This window comes from Anomaloglossus baeobatrachus, chromosome 1 (assembly GCF_048569485.1).
Source record: "Anomaloglossus baeobatrachus isolate aAnoBae1 chromosome 1, aAnoBae1.hap1, whole genome shotgun sequence".
NCBI classification, from domain to species: domain Eukaryota; kingdom Metazoa; phylum Chordata; class Amphibia; order Anura; family Aromobatidae; genus Anomaloglossus; species Anomaloglossus baeobatrachus.
The window spans coordinates 360,065,473-360,085,076 of NC_134353.1; the positions used below are offsets into that span (position 1 = coordinate 360,065,473).

General features: G+C 45.1%; 1 protein-coding gene across 4 annotated transcripts in view; it reads left to right on the top strand.

The window, feature by feature from the left end:
• Nucleotides 1-16,563: 16,563 nt before the first annotated feature.
• The window catches only part of TBC1D2 (TBC1 domain family member 2), an 80,137-nt gene continuing 77,096 nt past the window's right edge, over nucleotides 16,564-19,604 (top strand). For 3 of the 4 annotated variants that reach the window (XM_075352449.1, XM_075352452.1, XM_075352453.1), the window contains exon 1: nucleotides 16,564-16,758. The gene's annotated coding sequence lies outside the window, so the exon portion shown is untranslated. The remainder of the gene's footprint in view (nucleotides 16,759-19,604) is intronic. The other variant, XM_075352451.1, reaches the window with a different exon arrangement.

Consider the following 19,604-nt stretch of genomic DNA (forward strand, 5'->3'; position numbering starts at 1 on the left):
TCCCATTGATGCCACATGGGCATCTCATCATTGGAGTGCAGGTAGGTTATATTGGCAGCTGGGGCCAAACAAAGCTTCCAGGCCTATCATATCTACATCTCAAATTGCAAAAAGGGAAACGGACAAATATGTCTGTAACTTTATTGACGAACAATTATTAATTAAAAGCAGAAAATAATAGAGGAAGGACAGCAGAAAAAGGCCTTAGTCCTAAAAGGAACAACAGGCCTAGAGATACAGAAGACTGGTCATGTAAGTAGTCAGAGGCAATTCAAAATCGTAAAGCTGGTTGTATGAAAATAATTGTTTGTACAGAATATGAACATATACTACAGAATGGCGATACATGTATTAGATGGTCAATAGGAATATGCAAAAACAATTATTTATATATAGTATATGCATGGAAGTCAGCTACTAGTGCACAGGATCTTCTCAAAACTTTGAATACTTTTTCAATATTATAGTTTGGCAGAATTCCTAAAGGTATGTGAGATAAGGCCGACATTATTCTCAGTGAATACAGCATATTGTTAGGACCTTTGGAAGTATTAATAGTGGTTCCAGGGATTTAATTTTGCTTAGGGTACTTTCACACTTGCGTTCAGCAGAGTCCGTCACTATGGAGAATAGCGCAGTCCGTTAACGCACTGCGCTATTCTCCATAGACTGCGCTATTCTCCATAGACTTGTATGGATGACGCACTGTAACGCAAGTGTCAGCGTTGCATCCGCCGGACGACGCAGCGTCGTTATTTTGACGCTGCATCGGGCGGAAGGAATGCAGCATGTAACGTTTTTTTTGAGCAGCGGAATCCTTTGGATTTCACTGCGCATGCGCTCTCTGGCTCCCTGCACCCGTAACCAGGGTACACATTGGGTAACCAAGGAACCCTGGTTACGTGTGCCGGGATTTTCCTGCATTATTCCCTGCGGTATTTCGCGGTTTCGGGACATAATGTTCATCACTGCCCTGCGTCTTGCAGAAGTGATGTCATTATGACAGGAAGAGGAGGCCGAGCAGAGAGTAAACACACACATATCAGACACAGACATATAGAATGCACACATATCACTCACACACAGACATATAGAATACACATAGAAATCAAACGTACATATAAAAAAAAAAACACGCGGGCTCCGCTGTATTTTTACCGTCCAGCCAGGTAAACAAACAGCAGCGGCCCGGTATTCTCAGGCTGGGGAGAGCGAGGGACAGGGTTAATGCCCCTCCTCCCGTAGCCGAGAATATCAGCCCACTGCCCCCGGGACTGTCGCATCCATTATGCACCAGTTCCGGAGTGTCCCCGACTCTTCCAGATTGCCGTGATGCGGTGGCAATCCAGGTAATGACGAGTTAAATGGCAGCGGATCGCTGCCATATAAGTCCAGGCTTAATCATGGCAGCGTCTATGAGACAGCTTACATGATTAACCCGTAAGTAAAGTGAATGAACACACACACCGAAAAATCCCCCTCTTTCACCCCTTATTACACTCCCCAACACACAGCTCTGGCATAATCCACTGAGGTCCCACGATGCTTGCATCAAGCCGCATCTGACATACTGTACAGAATGCAGCCTCGAGACGAGCCTGCAAAGAGGTAACCACAGGGCATTTCTCATGGTCTGTAAGGCTGCTTTTACACTACGCTTTTTTTATCATACGTCATGAACGTTTTTTTAACGCAAAAACTGATCCAGTGCAAATGCGTTTTCATTTCAATGCATTTGCAATGGACTCACGTCAACATGCGTTCACATGCGTTTGCGTGCGTTATAGTGAGGATCCAGCAACTTGCAGTTTTTTAACTTTTTTCAAAAACGCTACTTGTAGTGTTTTTGAGTTGCGTACAAATACTGTTTTTCACTGGATCCTGACTATACTGCACGCAAACGCATGTGAACGCTGGCATGCTGATAGACAGGATCCTGCTTGCTCTACTGAGCTTGCCCAGAAACCAGCCTGGCGTGATCAGTCTCTCTCTCCCCCTCCTTCTCTCCCCCTCCTTCTCTCCCCCTCCTTCTCTCCCCCTCCTTCTCTCCCCCCTCCCTCTCTCCCCCTCCCTCTCTCCCCCTCCCTCTCTCTCCTCTCTCTCTCCCCCGCCTGAGAGCGGCGGACGCTGGTAACCAAGGTAAATATCGGGTAACCAAGCAAAGCGCTTCGCTTAGTTACCCGATGTTTACCTTGGTTACGTGTGCAGGCAGCAGGCAGCCTGACTCCTCGCAGCTGGACGCTCGTAACCAAGGTAAATATCGGGTATCCAAGCAAAGCACTTCGCTTAGTTACCCGATGTTTACCTTGGTTACCAGCATCTGCAGCTGTCAGATGCCGGCTCCCAGTCTATCACGTTCAGTTCCCCTCACTCCCGATCACATGACTTCAATGCTCGCCCATAAACTTCAAGTGGCAGGATCCTACAAAATAACACATGCGTTTTTCTTTGTAAAAACAGGATCCACTTTTACAGCAAAAAAACATTCATGATGCATGTTAAAAAAACATAGTGTGAAAGCAGCCTTAGGCTGGTTTCACACTACGTCTTTTTTAACATCCGCTGAAAACGTTTTTTTTAGCGGAAGTACGGATCCTGCTTTTACAGCAAATAACGTATGCAAACGCATCTGTTATTTTGCAGGATCCTGCACTGGATGTTTAGGGGCGGGCATTGGAGTCATGTGATCGGGAGTGAGGGGAACTAGACTGGGAGCCGGCTTCTGACAGCTGCAGACGCTGGTAACCAAGGTAAACATCGGGCTTGGATACCCGATATTTATCTTGGTTACGAGTGTCTGCAGCTGCTAGGAGCCGGGCTGCCTGCACGCGTAACCAACGTAAACATCGGGTAACTAAGAGAAGTGGTTACGCGATATTTACGTTGGTTACGAGTGTCCGCAGCTCTCAGGTGGGAGAGAGAGGGAGGAGAGGAAGGGGAAAGACAGAGATAGAGAGAGAGGGTGAGGGAGGGAGGAGGAGAGAGAGACAGATCACGCGAGGCTGGTTCTGTGCATGCTCAGTAGAGCAAGCAGGATCCTGTCTATCAGCACGCCAGCGTTCACCTGCGTTTGCGTGCTGTTTAGTCAGGATCCAGCAATTTGCAGTATTTGGACGGAGCTCAAAAACGCTACAAGTAGCGTTTTTGAAACATGTTAAAAAACTGCAAGTCACTGGATCCTCACTATAACGCAGGCAAACGCAGGTGAACGGATGTTAACGCGAGTCCATTGCAAATGCATTGAAATGAAAACGCATTTGCACTGGATCCGCTTGTCCGCTAAAATAACGTTAAGGACGGATGTTAAAAAGACGTAGTGTGAAACCAGCCTTATGTGAACACACTAACGACCGTGAGAACTGCAGTGTCCTCACAGGGACTCTATCTATTGATTGATAGAGGGCAGATCAATCTATTGATTATATATCTATCTATCCATTATCTATTTGTCTATCTATCCATTATCTATTTATCTATCTAGCCATATTTCTCTATCTATATCAGAAGGAAATTACCTTTTTTTTTCTTCAATGTGCTTTATTGCATTAAATCACATGTACCAACCCGCGGAAAAACCGCACCGAAACAGCACCAAAACGCATGCGGATTTTGGTGCGGTTTTTTTGCATTTTTTTTCCCGCGGGTGCAGTAATCTTTCAGTGCCTCCGGAATTTTCTTAAGAAAATTCCTTTTTCCAGTGCGAAAAGGGCCTTAACCCTCCAAACTCTTTCCTGCTAGTAGAGACTTTTGTCAAATTGGTAGGAAGAGATGTGAGAATATATATGGAGAAGATGAAAAGGTGTGAAATACCTATTGAAGGAAATGTAACTAAAAATGAACATTTCGCTCCATTTTTAATGTTGAATGATGGCGAAATAGTACTGAAATCAGCCAACTAGGGCAGATCAATAGTTATATTGGATAAATTAGCCTATATCCAATAGATCAATCTTCAGTTATCCAATATTGAGACTTGTGAACCAATGATTATTATCCCTGTATTTGTCGTTAAAGAAAAGCTTAGGAGGTGACCAATATATATTAAAATAATGTTGTGTATAGATATAAAAAAAAAAATCACTTTTTGATCAATGAATCACCAGTAATACCTGCATTCTTCTGGTTCCACAGTTTAAACCATTATCAGCATCTTCCTCTGTTAGCAACATGAAAGATGGCATACATACAGTTATATGAAAAAGTTTGGGCACCCCTATTAATGTTAACCTTTTTTCTTTATAACAATTTGGGTTTTTGCAGCAGCTTTTTCAGTTTCATTTATCTAATAACTGATGGACTGAGTAATATTTCTGGATTGAAATGAGGTTTATTGTACTAACAGAAAATGTGCAATCCGCATTTAAACAAAATTTGACCGGTGCAAAAGTATGGGCACCCTTATCAATTTCTTGATTTGAACACTCCTAACTACTTTTTACTGACTTACTAAATCACTAAATTGGTTTTGTAACCTCATTGAGCTTTGAACTTCATAGGCAGGTGTATCCAATCATGAGAAAAGGTATTTAAGGTGGCCACTTGCAAGTTGTTCTCCTATTTGAATCTCCTATGAAGAGTGGCATCATGGGTTTCTCAAAACAACTCTCAAATGATCTGAAAACAAAGATTATTCAACATAGTTGTTCAGGGGAAGGATACAAAAAGTTGTCTCAGAGATTTAAACTGTCAGTTTCCACTGTGAGGAACATAGTAAGGAAATGGAAGAACACAGGTACAGTTCTTGTTAAGCCCAGAAGTGGCAGGCCAAGAAAAATATCATAAAGCCAGAGAAGATGGTGGGAACAGTCAAGGAAATCTACAGACCACCTCCATAGACCCGCAGCTTCATCTTGCTGCAGATGGTGTCAATGTGCATCGGTCAACAATACAGCGCACGTTGCACAAAGAGAAGCTGTATGGGAGAGTGATGCGAAAGAAGCTGTTTCTGCAAGCACGCCACAAACAGAGTCGCCTGAGGTATGCAAAAGCACATTTGGACAAGCCAGTTACATTTTGGAAGAAGGTCCTGTGGACTGATGAAACAAAGATTGAGTTGTTTGGTCATACAAAAAGGCGTTATGCATGGAGGCAAAAAAACACGGCATTCCAAGAAGAGCACTTGCTACCCACAGTAAATTTGGTGGAGGTTCCATCATGCTTTGGGGCTGTGTGGCCAATGCCGGCACTGGGAATCTTGTTAAAGTTGAGGGCTGCATGGATTCAACTCAGTATCAGCAGATTCTTGACAATAATGTGCAAGAATCAGTGACGAAGTTGAAGTTACGCAGGGGATGGATATTTGAGCAAGACAATGATCCAAAACACCGCTCCAAATCTACTCAGGCATTCATGCAGAGGAACAATTACAATGTTCTGGAATGGCCATCCCAGTCCCCAGACCTGAATATCATTGAACATCTGTGGGATGATTTGAAGCGTGCTGTCCGTGCTCGGTGACCATCAAACTTAGGCTGGTTTCACACTACGTCTTTTTAACATCCGTTGAAAACGTTTTTTTTAGCGGAAGTACGGATCCAGTGCAAATGCGTTTTCATTTCAATGCATTTGCAATGGACTCGCGTCCACCTGCGTTCACCTGCGTTTGCGTGCGTTATAGTGCGGATCCGGTGACTTGCAGTTTTTTAACATGTTTCAAAAACGCTACTTGTAGCGTTTTTGAGCTGCGTCAAAATACTGCAAGTCACCGGATCCGCACTATAACGCACGCGAACGCAGGTGAACGCTGGCGTGCTTATAGACAGGATCCTGCTTTTGTACTGAGCATGCCCAGAAAGTACTGAGCATGCCCAGAACCAGTCTCGCGTGATCGGTCTCTCTCTCCTCCTCCCTCCCTCACCCTCTCTCTCTCTATCTGTCTTTCCCCCTTCCTCCCTCCCTCCCTCTCCCCCACCTGAGAGCTGCGGACACTCGTAACCAAGGTAAATATCGCGTAACCACTTATCTTAGTTACCCGATGTTTACGTTGGTTACGCGTGCAGGCAGCCCTGCTCCTAGCAGCTGCAGACACTCGTAACCAAGATAAATATCGGGTATCCAAGGCCGATGTTTACCTTGGTTACCAGCGTCTGCAGCTGTCAGAAGCCTCCTCCCAGTCTAGTTCCCCTCACTCCCGATCACATGACTCCAATGCCCGCCCCTAAACATCCAGTGCAGGATCCTGCAAAATAACATATGCGTTTGCATACGTTATTTGCTGTAAAAGCAGGATCCGTACTTCCGCTAAAAAAAACGTTTTCAGCGGATGTTAAAAAGACGTAGTGTGAAACCAGCCTTAACTGAACTGCAGTTGTTTTGTAAACAGGAATGGTCAAATATACCTTCATCCAGGATCCAGGAACTCATTAAAAACTACAGGAAGCGACTAAAGGTTGTTATTTTTGCAAAAGGAGGATCTACAAAATATTAATGTCACTTTTATGTTGAGGTGCCCATACTTTTGCACCGGTCAAATTTTGTTTAAATCCGGATTGCACATTTTCTGTTAGTACAATAAACCTCATTTCAATCCAGAAATATTACTCAGTCCATCAGTTATTAGATATATGAAACTGAAATAGCTGTTGCAAAAACCCAAATTGTCATAATGAAAAAAGGTTAACATTAATAGGGGTGCCCAAACTTTTTCATATGACTGTATATATATATATACAGGAGGAGATGGGGCGAAAAATGTATGATTTTTCTGTGCTGTTCACTCTGCACTGTAAAATTGCCATAGTTCTGTATTGGTATATACAGTAGCTTGTTTGTAAAAAATAAGGCTTAAATGTCTATGTTTAATATATAAATATCTCTGCTATAAGTTTCAAGCTATTTATACATTATACATTTGTGGTCATTATCACCGAGATATGCATACTATATGCAGGCTTCATTCCGCTCCTGCTGTGGTGCGCGGGCGCAGGCCGCCGACTCTTGGATCAAGCTGTGCTTCCTGGATACCCAGTGGGTGTGTGCGCACGTGCAGTTTCCTAGGTGACGCGTCCTGGAAACCACGCGTGCGCCGTGGTGCCCGGGATCTTTTGCCGGCTGTTCCTTCATTTAGTGGTCTGTGCATGTGCCGTACACGTGGCCGGAAGTGTGTGCAGCAATGAGATGCACAGATGCCGAGTATACGGCTGTTTCCACTAATTGGACCACAGATAATATATATAGCCCCTCTCTGCAGATAGTCCAGTTATCCCTCTGAGGAAGCTGGTTCATTTATATGGCAATCTGTTAAGAAAGCGAAACATATGTTGGGGTCTCTCATTATGAGGGGTGGTGGTTGATTCCCGTATTATTTATAGTATTATTCCCGTATTATAGTGCAAGTCAGAAATTTTACCTCTAATAGTATATTAACATTGTCTGACCAACTATGACTAACACTATCTTTTATGTAGCCTATACCATCCTTGCTGCTATAATTGGGGAATTTGGACATGCACTTGGACTTTACTTTTTGATAAATAAATGAGATTTTAGTCCATCCTTTACTGTCTATATTGCCTATGATATGCTGTTAACATGAATTATGCATGTTCACTGTCCTTTTGTTCCATACTGTATCCTTGATTTTGATATAACTTTTTCCCACTGAAAGAAATTTGTTTAAATTTTATATTTATATATTTAATAAAAATATTTGCATGCTACACTCCTTTTCCGCCTGTGATTTTTGCTTGTTATGGAATTTGTGCATATGACCTTAGGCGCATGTAGACCTGAATTTACTCACAAGGAAGTTATCAATGCTCAAAAAACTCCTCTATAGTGGTCTTTAAAGTGTTACTAAGCAGATATCCATATAATCACATATAATCACTTCAAAAGACCATATTATAAGTGCAAAATAATTCAATCTTTATTAACATGATTAAAAAACATATACACAAGAGACAAAAAGGACATGATTAAAAAATGAAAAGGTGTAAAATGAAGGGTCTATCAAAAGACATCTATGATGTTTATAATCTTCATTCATAACATAATGTGATTTATTCTAACCATCAAGTATCATCCCCTGTATTGATAAGTCAATTTACTCAAACATATGAAGGATATATATATATATATATATATATATATATATATAATTGCCTTATTCTGTCTATCTGTCTGTCTGTCTGTCTGTCTGTCATGCTCCGAAATTGTGTCCTTACGGTGACACAAAGCTGATTGGCCGCTGGGCTCGCCATGGCCCCGCCCCCCCACACGGATTGGCCTCTCGCCCCGGCTCTCTGCAGGCCCCGCCCCCCTCACGCAATGCACGCTCGCTCTGGCCCAACTGACACGGAGCTCCGATTCCCAGGTGAGTACACACACACATCAGATCACACTCACTCTCACACTCACTCTCACACACACCTCACACATCACAACATGCTGGGATATCGCTTGCTTCTACACCGGCTCCGTCAGGATCCCGGCAGCGCCAGACATAACCTTGCGATGCTGGGATCGTGACGGAGGCTGTGAAAGCTGGTAACCATTATAAACATCGGGTAACTAAGGTCCCTTAGTTACCCGATGTGTATCATAGTTACCAGTGTACACCGGCTCACACTCACTCTCACACACACCTCACACACACATCACATCGCATCCACACATCAAGGTCCTGCAGCTGCGGAACATACACACACATAACAGCACACACACACACACACACACACACACAAATCAGATCACACTCACACACACCTCACACATCACATCGCATCCACATACTCACAACATCCTGGGTATCGCTTGCTTCTCGGCGGCGATACTGTGCTGTTGTGAGCTTCCAGGACCTGCCGGGGGATCACATGGCCAGAAGCATGTGATATCCCCGGATGTTGTGAGTATCAGCGCGTATGTGCAATATCGTCAGTGTGTGTGTCTTTGTGTGTGAGTGTATGCGATCGGGTGTGTGTGAGTGTATGCGATCGGGTGGGTGTGAGTGTATGCGATCGGGTGGGTGTGAGTGTATGCGATCGGGTGTGTGTGAGTGTATGCGATCGGGTGGGTGTGTGTGGGTGTGTGTGAGTGTATGCGATCGGATCTGTGAGTGTCGGCAGAGGAGCACGGCGTGCTGGAGGAGGCTGAGAGGACAGAGGCTGATCCTGGGGAAGGCTGGGATGGGGAGGCTGATGCTGGACACGGAGAGGCTGATGCTGGGGACAGAGAGGCTGATGCTGGAGACAGAGAGGCTGATGCTGGGGACAGAGAGGCTGATGCTGGAGACAGAGAGGCTGATGCTGGGGACAGAGAGGCTGATGCTGGGGACAGAGAGGCTGATGCTGGGGACAGAGAGGCTGATGCTGGGGACAGAGAGGCTGATGCTGGGGACAGAGAGGCTGATGCTGGGGACAGAGAGGCTGATGCTGGGGACAGAGAGGCTGATGCTGGCGACAGAGAGGCTGATGCTGGGGACAGAGAGGCTGATGCTGGAGACAGAGAGGCTGATGCTGGGGACAGAGAGGCTGATGCTGGGAGGAGAGAGGCTGATGCTGCAGGTAGAGAGGCTGGAGCACCTTTGGGAGTGCGCAGCATGGCGGATGGAGCACGTTTGGGAGTGCGCAGCATGGCGGATGGAGCACGTTTGGGAGTGCGCAGCATGGCGGATGGAGCACGTTTGGAAATGCGCAGCATGGCGGATGGAGCACGTTTGGGAGTGCGCAGCATGGGGGATGCAGCACGATGGGGAGTGCGGAGTATGGCGGATGGAGCACGTTTGGGAGTGCGCAGCATGGAGGATGCAGCACGATGGAGTGTGGAGTATGGCGGATGGAGCACGTTTGGGAGTGCGCAGCATGGCGGATGGACCACGTTTGGGAGTGCGCAGCATGGCGGATGGACCACGTTTGGGAGTGCGCAGCATGGCGGATGGAGCACGTTTGGGAGTGCGCAGCATGGGAGATGGAGCACGATGGGGAGTGCGCAGCATGGCGGATGGAGCACGTTTGGGAGTGCGCAGCATGGCGGATGGAGCACGTTTGGGAGTGCGCAGCATGGCGGATGGAGCACGTTTGGGAGTGCGCAGGATGGGAGATGGAGCACGATGGGGGGTGCGCAGCATGGCGGATGGAGCACGTTTGGGAGTGCGCAGCATGGCGGATGGAGCACGTTTGGGAGTGCGCAGGATGGGAGATGGAGCACGATGGGGGGTGCGCAGCATGGCGGATGGAGCACGATGGGGAGTGCGCTGCATGGGGGATGGAGCACGATGGGAAGTGCACACCTCCCCCCAACACACACACACACGCGCGCACTGCACAACACACCACACCACACACACACACACTGGGAACCACAAACAACTGCCCTACACAGACACCCACACACACAGACAACGCTGCACACACAAATATACGCACATACCGCACAACACGCACATTGCACAAAACATACCTCCCCCCAAAACACACCAGACACACACAAACTGCGCAACACACACACAACGCTACAGACACACAGCGCTCCACAAACAACGCAACACACAAACAACACCGCTCTCACCCCCCATCACACCCAGAACATGTACAGCGCCCTACACAAACACTTGGTAACTACACACAACAACATCTATATATATATATATATATATATATATATCTCAAAAATCATACATGAACTACACAATACGTAAATTCTAGAATACCCGATGCGTAGAATCGGTCCACCTTCTAGTATATATATATATATATATATATATATATATATATATATATATATATATATAATCTCATTACATATAATTCATGAACAACAATTATTCATGGGTTTTTAAGAAAAGGAGAAGGAAAAATAACCTTCATATGGTAGACAGGAGAACTGCATATACCTGAGATAAATCAATATGCTCTAAAGATGTGAAGGAAATGTATATACAGTTAGGTCCAGAAATATTTGGACAGTGACACAATTTTCGCGAGTTGGGCTCTGCATGCCACCACATTGGATTTGAAATGAAACCTCTACAACAGAATTCAAGTGCAGATTGTAACGTTTAATTTGAAGGTTTGAACAAAAATATCTGATAGAAATTGTAGGAATTGTACACATTTCTTTACAAACACTCCACATTTTAGGAGGTCAAAAGTAATTGGACAAATAAACCAAACCCAAACAAAATATTTTTATTTTCAATATTTTGTTGCGAATCCTTTGGAGGCAATCACTGCCTTAAGTCTGGAACCCATGGACATCACCAAACATTGGGTTTCCTCCTTCTTAATGCTTTGCCAGGCCTTTACAGCTGCAGCCTTCAGGTCTTGCTTGTTTGTGGGTCTTTCCGTCTTAAGTCTGGATTTGAGCAAGTGAAATGCATGCTCAATTGGGTTAAGATCTGGTGATTGACTTGGCCATTGCAGAATGTTCCACTTTTTTGCACTCATGAACTCCTGGGTAGCTTTGGCTGTATGCTTGGGGTCATTGTCCATCTGTACTATGAAGCACCGTCCGATCAACTTTGCGGCATTTGGCTGATCTGGGCTGAAAGTATATCCCGGTACCCTTCAGAATTCATCCGGCTACTCTTGTCTGCTGTTATGTCATCAATAAACACAAGTGACCCAGTGCCATTGAAAGCCATGCATGCCCATGCCATCACGTTGCCTCCACCATGTTTTACAGAGGATGTGGTGTGCCTTGGATCATGTGCCGTTCCCTTTCTTCTCCAAACTTTTTTCTTCCCATCATTCTGGTACAGGTTGATCTTGGTCTCATCTGTCCATAGAATACTTTTCCAGAACTGAGCTGGCTTCATGAGGTGTTTTTCAGCAAATTTAACTCTGGCCTGTCTATTTTTGGAATTGATGAATGGTTTGCATCTAGATGTGAACCCTTTGTATTTACTTTCATGGAGTCTTCTCTTTACTGTTGACTTAGAGACAGATACACCTACTTCACTGAGAGTGTTCTGGACTTCAGTTGATGTTGTGAACGGGTTCTTCTTCACCAAAGAAAGTATGCGGCGATCATCCACCACTGTTGTCATCCGTGGACGCCCAGGCCTTTTTGAGTTCCCAAGCTCACCAGTCAATTCCTTTTTTCTCAGAATGTACCCGACTGTTGATTTTGCTACTCCAAGCATGTCTGCTATCTCTCTGATGGATTTTTTCTTTTTTTTCAGCCTCAGGATGTTCTGCTTCACCTCAATTGAGAGTTCCTTAGACCGCATGTTGTCTGGTCACAGCAACAGCTTCCAAATGCAAAACCACACACCTGTAATCAACCCCAGACCTTTTAACTACTTCATTGATTACAGGTTAATGAGGGAGACGCCTTCAGAGTTAATTGCAGCCCTTAGAGTCCCTTGTCCAATTACTTTTGGTCCCTTGAAAAAGAGGAGGCTATGCATTACAGAGCTATGATTCCTAAACCCTTTCTCCGATTTGGATGTGAAAACTCTCATATTGCAGCTGGGAGTGTGCACTTTCAGCCCATATTATATATATAATTGTATTTCTGAACATGTTTTTGTAAACAGCTAAAATAACAAAACTTGTGTCACTGTCCAAATATTTCTGGACCTAACTGTATCTCATTATATGTAATTTCTGAGCAAACATAATGTTTATAAATTTTACAGAAGAGATAGTCTTCATATAGTAGACACAAAGAGAGCATATTAGAAGATGTCAAATCTCATGGTATGTGGGTAAAGATCAAGACATTCCTCACAGAAAGGTGTATTAAGGTCCATATGGGACAAATATGCAGGTGGATGGAATTGATATTTACCTGATGTTGATAGAGCCTCCCTCACACCACTCCAACGATTGTTTCACGTATCTTCGTCAGGGAGACCTTAATACACCTTTCTGTGAGGAATGTCTTGATCTTTTCCCACATACCATGAGATTTGGCATGTAGACCTGAGCCTGATCGGACCCAGTAAAATGGTATTTTTTGGAATTTGGTTGATAACTGTATTGTTGTGTATTGTATTGTATTGTATTGTACACAAGGCATATGAGAATTAGAGATGAGAATTAGAGATGAGTAAACCTTCCAAGGTTCCATTTGGTTTGTGTTCGCCAACTTCACATGCGTTCGCCGTATGGCTTTACAAACATATCTAAACCCCATTCAATTCAATGGAAAGCAAAACAAAAGCATAGATAATACCTTTTAGAGGAGCCCAAATGTTACCAAAACAACCTAAGGGTAAGTTCACACAGTGCGTTTTTCGCGGCGTTTTTGCGCGTTTTTCAGGTGCGTTTTTGCCCAGAAAACTGCATGACTTTGCTTCCCCCAGCAAAGTCTATGAGTTTTCATTTTTGCTGTTTGCACACAGCGGTTTTTTTCAGCTGCGTTTTGTGGTGACCACAAAAACGCAGCATGTCAATTATTCCCGAGCTTTTCACCGCATTTTTCATCCTTTGAGTGCAATGGGATGTTGAAAGACGCAATGAGAAACGCAAATTTTTATTATAGCTGCGTTTTGGTGCGTTTTGGTGCGTTTTGGTGCGTTTTGGTGTGTTTCTAAGACCAAAAACGCAGCTATAAACGCAGGAGGTGGGTAGTAAAGTGACATGTACAGGAAGAGGATTCCTTCTGTTAGTAAATACAGACGCGTGAATCTTCCCGGTACCGTCACCGCCGCTTCCACCTCCAGTCCTGTGCATGTATGCTGCCGTGCGGCGTCATGTCTGGGCGGGAGGTGGAGGCAGCTGCGAAATCAAAAGTGAACATTAGAAAAAAAAAAAGTCATACTCACCTGTCTGCAGACTCCCGGTGCCATGCCCGCTCCCAGCTCCACTCACTGTATCGCCGCTCCGGCTGTGTGCAGTCTCCCCGGTACGTATGCCTGCAGGACCTGGCGATGGATCACCTGATGCAGTCACCTGACGAGTCAGCTGATCGTAAGTCTCGGGCTGACGCCAGCGCCCGGCCGGCTTAACCTGTCAGCGGATGCCGTCTGGAGACTTCATCCCTGATTACGGGCAGCTCCTGCAGTGATCGGACGGGATCAGACTCGCTCCAGGAGCTGCCGGTAATCAGCACATAAGTGAGTATTTTTTTTTTTGCACTGATGCATCAGCTGATTGTATAAACGGCTTATATGCAATCAGCTGATGTGTGATGTGATTCAGGCACTTGAACCTGACACATCATCTGATTGCTTTGCCTTCCAGCAAACCGATCAGATGATATTGGATCCGGATTGGACGGCGCAGGACCCTGACCCAGGATTACTGCGGAGGGGGGCTCTTTATTTCAATAAAGATGGAGTCACTAATTGTATTTTATTTCTAATAAAAATATTTTTGTGTGTTGTGGTTTTTTTTTTATCTTTACTAGAAATTCATGGTGGCCATGTCTAATATTGGCATGACACCATGAATTTCGGGCTTAGGGCTAGCTGATAATATAAAGCTAGCCCTAACCCCATTATTACCCAGCGAGCCTGTTACGAACCAGCGCCGCCATAGCCGCAAGCAGTCTGCTGCGGTTCCTGTTGCGCCCAGGCGCCGGCTGCCGTTCTTGGCCGTGCCTCGGGTCGTCCAGTTGGCTGTTCCTTCCACCACGTTTAAGTGTGGAGAGGCGGCTAGTGCGCATGCATGCGCCGATTTACCCCAGCCAGAGTCTAAGCCCGGTGTTTTGCCTAGTGAGCATGCTCAGCCTGTTTGTGTTATGTCTGAGACTAAGTCCTCAGTTCAGGCTACTGAGCATGCTCCCACAATTAACCCTAACAGCCTCTTTGCACCGGTACTTGGACTTCGTGCTGTGTCTAAGTTCTGGGATGTGCCTACTGAGCATGCTCAAACTGATAGTCTGCTTTCTAAGCCTGTTGCTCAGGCTACTGAGCATGCTCAGGCACTTAGTGCATCAGAGGCTAGGTCCGGTAAGGACCTCACTGAGCATGTCCGTGAGGTGGCAGGCCCTGATAGGGCAGAGGGTGTCAGGTGTCCTGATGACGTGGCAACTCCGGACTGGCTCTCAGAGGCCCGCCCCTATGATCTGGCACCTCACCATTGGTCGTCAGACGATGACTGGTGAAGTGTTTGGGGCGTGGCTGCCATGAGGTCATCAATGACGTGGCGGTTCCGGATAGGTCGCATGTGACGTCACTGATGACATGGCACTCTGCTATTGGACCTTGGTGGTTCCACCCTGGGTTTGGGGCGGACCCAGGTTATAAAAGGGGCTGGAGACAACATGGAGGTGCGCAGTCTTCATTTAGAGTTCTTGGTGGCATAAGCCTTGTTGGAAGCGGTAGGTAGGGCTAGGTGAACGGTGCCTGTCACGCCAAGATTTGTGGCTCAGTACATGAGGGTCAGGCGCCGTGCTTCCTTGCTACCGTTCCTGTTGTGCTAGAGCAGTCCAGTGGTGTTAACTGGGCTGCGGCTGCTGCGTCACCTGTTCAGTTGTGCCTCCTACACACACGGACAGAATACCTGTTGCGTCACCTGTCAGAGAGTGCCCTCTACGCACACGGACAGTGTACCTGCTGCGCCACCTGTCCGGTTGTGCCCTCTACGCGCACGGACAGCGCACCCCAGAACCCCTGTGAAGTTAACAGGGTGTTCATGGATTGGGTGTGTGAACCCTATTATCATCCTCGGCTTCCCAGTCAAATGCTACTGGTGTGACTACCTGGTCTGACGTGTCCTTTACACACGTGGCCAGTCGAGTGGTGGCCAGAAACGGTAATCGGAGGACCGCTCGGCCTGACGTGTCTTACACACGTGGCCGACAGGGCGCTGTCGCAGCGGTCTTCTCGGTCAACGCTAACTGGTTACCATCCGGCCTGACGTGTTGTTACACACGTGGTCGGAGTAGCGTCCGCTCCACCGAAACGTACCTGTCACACACTGCAATGTAACTTACAATGCCGGATGTGCGTCACTTACGACGTGACCCCGCCGACACATTGTAAGATATATTGTAGCATGTAAAGCGGGCTTTAGGTTCTGTCATCCTAAGGCTAGGTTCACACACATAAAAGTGCTCTCTGCTGAGCACTGTGTCGGGGTTTCGATATCTCCAAAAACCAGAATCCCTACAGAACCTGGAGGGGCTATTCACTGTTGTGATGTCGATAATCACTATGGACAATATCTGACCAGTGTTTGCCTTTTTTTCAGATGTTCACAAAACTGTGACAGACCATATCTTTGTGCATGTCTGAAAAAGACGACCACTGACTCCATCGACCTCAATGAATAGCTCCATCGGGGTTCTCTCTGGGTTTCCTTTGAAATAATCTTTTTTGGGCATACCCCCAGAAACCTAGATGTAGTGCTTGCCAGGGAGCAGTGTATGACTGTGAACATAGCTTGTGGTGCTAACTGAACCTGGTTGGATTTAGCAAGGTTTTACGATCCTAAGATTCAAAGGGATCTTAGTCCTTTAATGGGTTAACTACAACCTGTTGTTATGGCTGCATTTGTTTCGCCAACATTGAGTAACAGCCATTAAATATTACATAGGAATATATAAGTGTACCCTGACTGACTCACAACCTGAGGTCAGCAGGTATGGGCTTGACTTGTATGCATCCGCTGATACTGGGAGTCTCCTCAGGGAGACGTCAGTGAGTGAATATTAATAAACCTTGAGTCGTTGAGACATATTGCAGCATTGACAAACAGGAACAGTGGCAGGACGTGCCAGTCAGCTGTGTGAGAAGACAAGAAAGTTCTGCTAGAGAAATCTATGAGCTGCGGAGGAATTTCATGAGGTGGAAGCTTTCTGTGCGAGCTTGTCCTGGTGATTCACAGGAAGTCTGCATACTTCTGTAGGAGCTGCCCTGACAGACAGGCAAGTATATATCTATTCATTTACCGTATACAGACTATGTAGTATACAATATATCAGTCAGCTGTGGTGCAACTACAACTCCCAGCAAGCAAGCCCTGGGAGTAGTCACTGCACAATATCTGGATTCCCGCAGGTTACTGATCTCTACACTAGTTTGCCGCTTGCTCGTGTGCTGCAGTGGGAGCAGGTCATGTATTTGGGGGTACGGACAATCTCCTAATGTTGTGCAGCAAGGTATGCTATCACGGTACTTTAACTCTTTCTTCAACAGGCAATTTTTCACTTCACTTTCATTTTCACCTCCCTTTTATCCAAGAGCCGTAACATTTTATTTTTACATTAACATAGCTGTATGAGGATTTTTTTGTGTGTGTGGTTTATGTTGTAATTTTGTATGAAAAAGACTCTGTCAGCAAGATTTCACCCCACCCTCCAACCCCAATCTATTTATATCTGCATTTAGCTCCTTCAAAGACAAGGCCAGCAATAGATTTACATGGTCAGTCCATTTCTCCACTACGGAGAAATCAGTGTATGGATTGGTTTGCAAATTAGGCTGAAGGACTACGGTAGATCCGAAGCCTCTGTCGCTCCAGCTCTTTTCCCTGCCCAGCTCCACCTCTTTTTGCTTGACTTACCACAACTTTATTTGAAGTCATATAGCATAGAGGCTGTCAGGCAAACAGGAGGGGTTGGCGCTGGGAAATAAATAGAGCTGGAGAGACAGAGACTTGAGATTTTCCATAATCCGTCATCCTGATTTGCATATTCATTCCATACAAGTGTGAGACCTGTAGATCAGGAGACCAGAATGTCATTCTTTACATGTCTCACACTGGTGATGCCATATTGCTTTTATAATTAAAGGGAATCTGTAACCAGGTTTTTGCTATGTAAACAGAGGATGGCATGCCGTAAGAGTTAAAAAAACAAAAAGCAACCATGCTTCTCTTATCAGTATGTGAGCTAGTGTTTACGTAATCTAAAGGGTTTATTACCCTGTGATTAACATTACAGGACTAGAAACTCCCCTGCAGGTCAGTCCGACATGCCCCGCTGTGATTGACACCTCACAGTCAATGCACAATCTTTAGTGAAAGCCTTGTGTGGGGGCGGGGACAGCTCTCCCAGCTCAGCTACATGCTTTAAACTCAATTCTTTGATTGTGACAGAACAACTACACCCAGTAATCTATGTGATACAGCGTTGGATTCAGAATCTCTTTGCCTACATTATGTTGCTGTGAAATGAGGGTAGCAAAAAGCTTCTGACAGATTCCCTTTAACTCTGGAGTAAAATTCCCAGATTTATGTCTGGGTCATAGATCTTAACAGCTCATTTACATATTAAGAAAAATATAGCTTTATCTGGAATAAGACATTGCATCTCAGATCTCAAGGTATCCATTCTTTAAAATGTTGTGACCTCTCTGCTCATATAGATGGATTGATATAAAACTGAAAAAAATCAAAGACGCAAATGGGGTCTTATCCTAGATGGTGAATAAGGTGTGAGGGAATTGCTCACCTGGTGGGGTTGTGAGGAGTCACAACCACGATGAAAGCTTGTACACGGCTGCCGCAGTCTCCATGTGAAGTAACCGCAGAGAGAAGAAGCAAGGCGTTAACACCATGCTGACGTGAAGAAACCGTGGATCACACACATAACTCCTTGACAGTGATGTTTATTTTACGCATTTTGGAGATTTAATCTCCGTCAAGAATAGGATCACAGATGCAACTCTGTGATCCTCGTCCTGAAGAAGGAGACTAAATCTCCGAAATGCGTAGAATAAAGACACTGTCCAGGAGTTATGTGTGTGATCCACGGTTTCTTTGCAGCAGCTTGGGCCGTAAGTGTCGTCCGCAGGAAAACGCAGGAGACCGCAGCTGCTCGTACGCACAATCAGTGCTCGGGCAGTTGCAGTCTCTCTCTTCTGCTCTCCCTGGACTTTTTGACATTATGAAAATATATGAAATATACTGAACATAAAATTCTGATCTATGTCATATATAGTCTCATGTATTGCATAGTGGTGGCATGGTTTTTGTCATGTTATATTATGTCCCTTTTTATCCCTTAGTCCACCTTTACCAATGTGACCTCATTTTCTCATCTTCTTGAAATATATTTTTCTGATATTGATATTAACTATTTTGATATACTGTATATTTATTGCTCAATAAAATGTACAATATTTTTGCATACAAATTTGTGCCCCTTTTTCTTCCTTGTTCTCTTTGTTTATATTGTATTTTGGATATGTTGGTAGCCTTGTTACAACCAACTCTTTGATTTATATACAATGTAGTGTTTCAAAGAGAATCTGTCAGCAGATTTTTGCTATACAGTTAGGTCCAGAAATATTTGGACAGTGACACAGTTTTCGCGAGTTGGGCTCTGCATGCCACCACATTGGATTTGAAATGAAACCTCTACAACAGAATTCAAGTGCAGATTGTAACGTTTAATTTGAAGGTTTGAACAAAAATATCTGATAGAAATTGTAGGAATTGTACACATTTCTTTACAAACACTCCACATTTTAGGAGGTCAAAAGTAATTGGACAAACAAACCAAACCCAAACAAAATATTTTTATTTTCAATATTTTGTTGCGAATCCTTTAGAGGCAATCACTGCCTTAAGTCTGGAACCCATGCACATCACCAAACGCTGGGTGTCCTCCTTCTTAATGCTTTGCCAGGCCTTTACAGCCACAGCCTTCAGGTCTTGCTTGTTTGTGGGTCTTTCCGTCTGAAGTCTGGATTTGAGCAAGTGAAATGCATGCTCAATTGGGTTAAGATCTGGTGATTGACTTGGCCATTGCAGAATGTTCCACTTTTT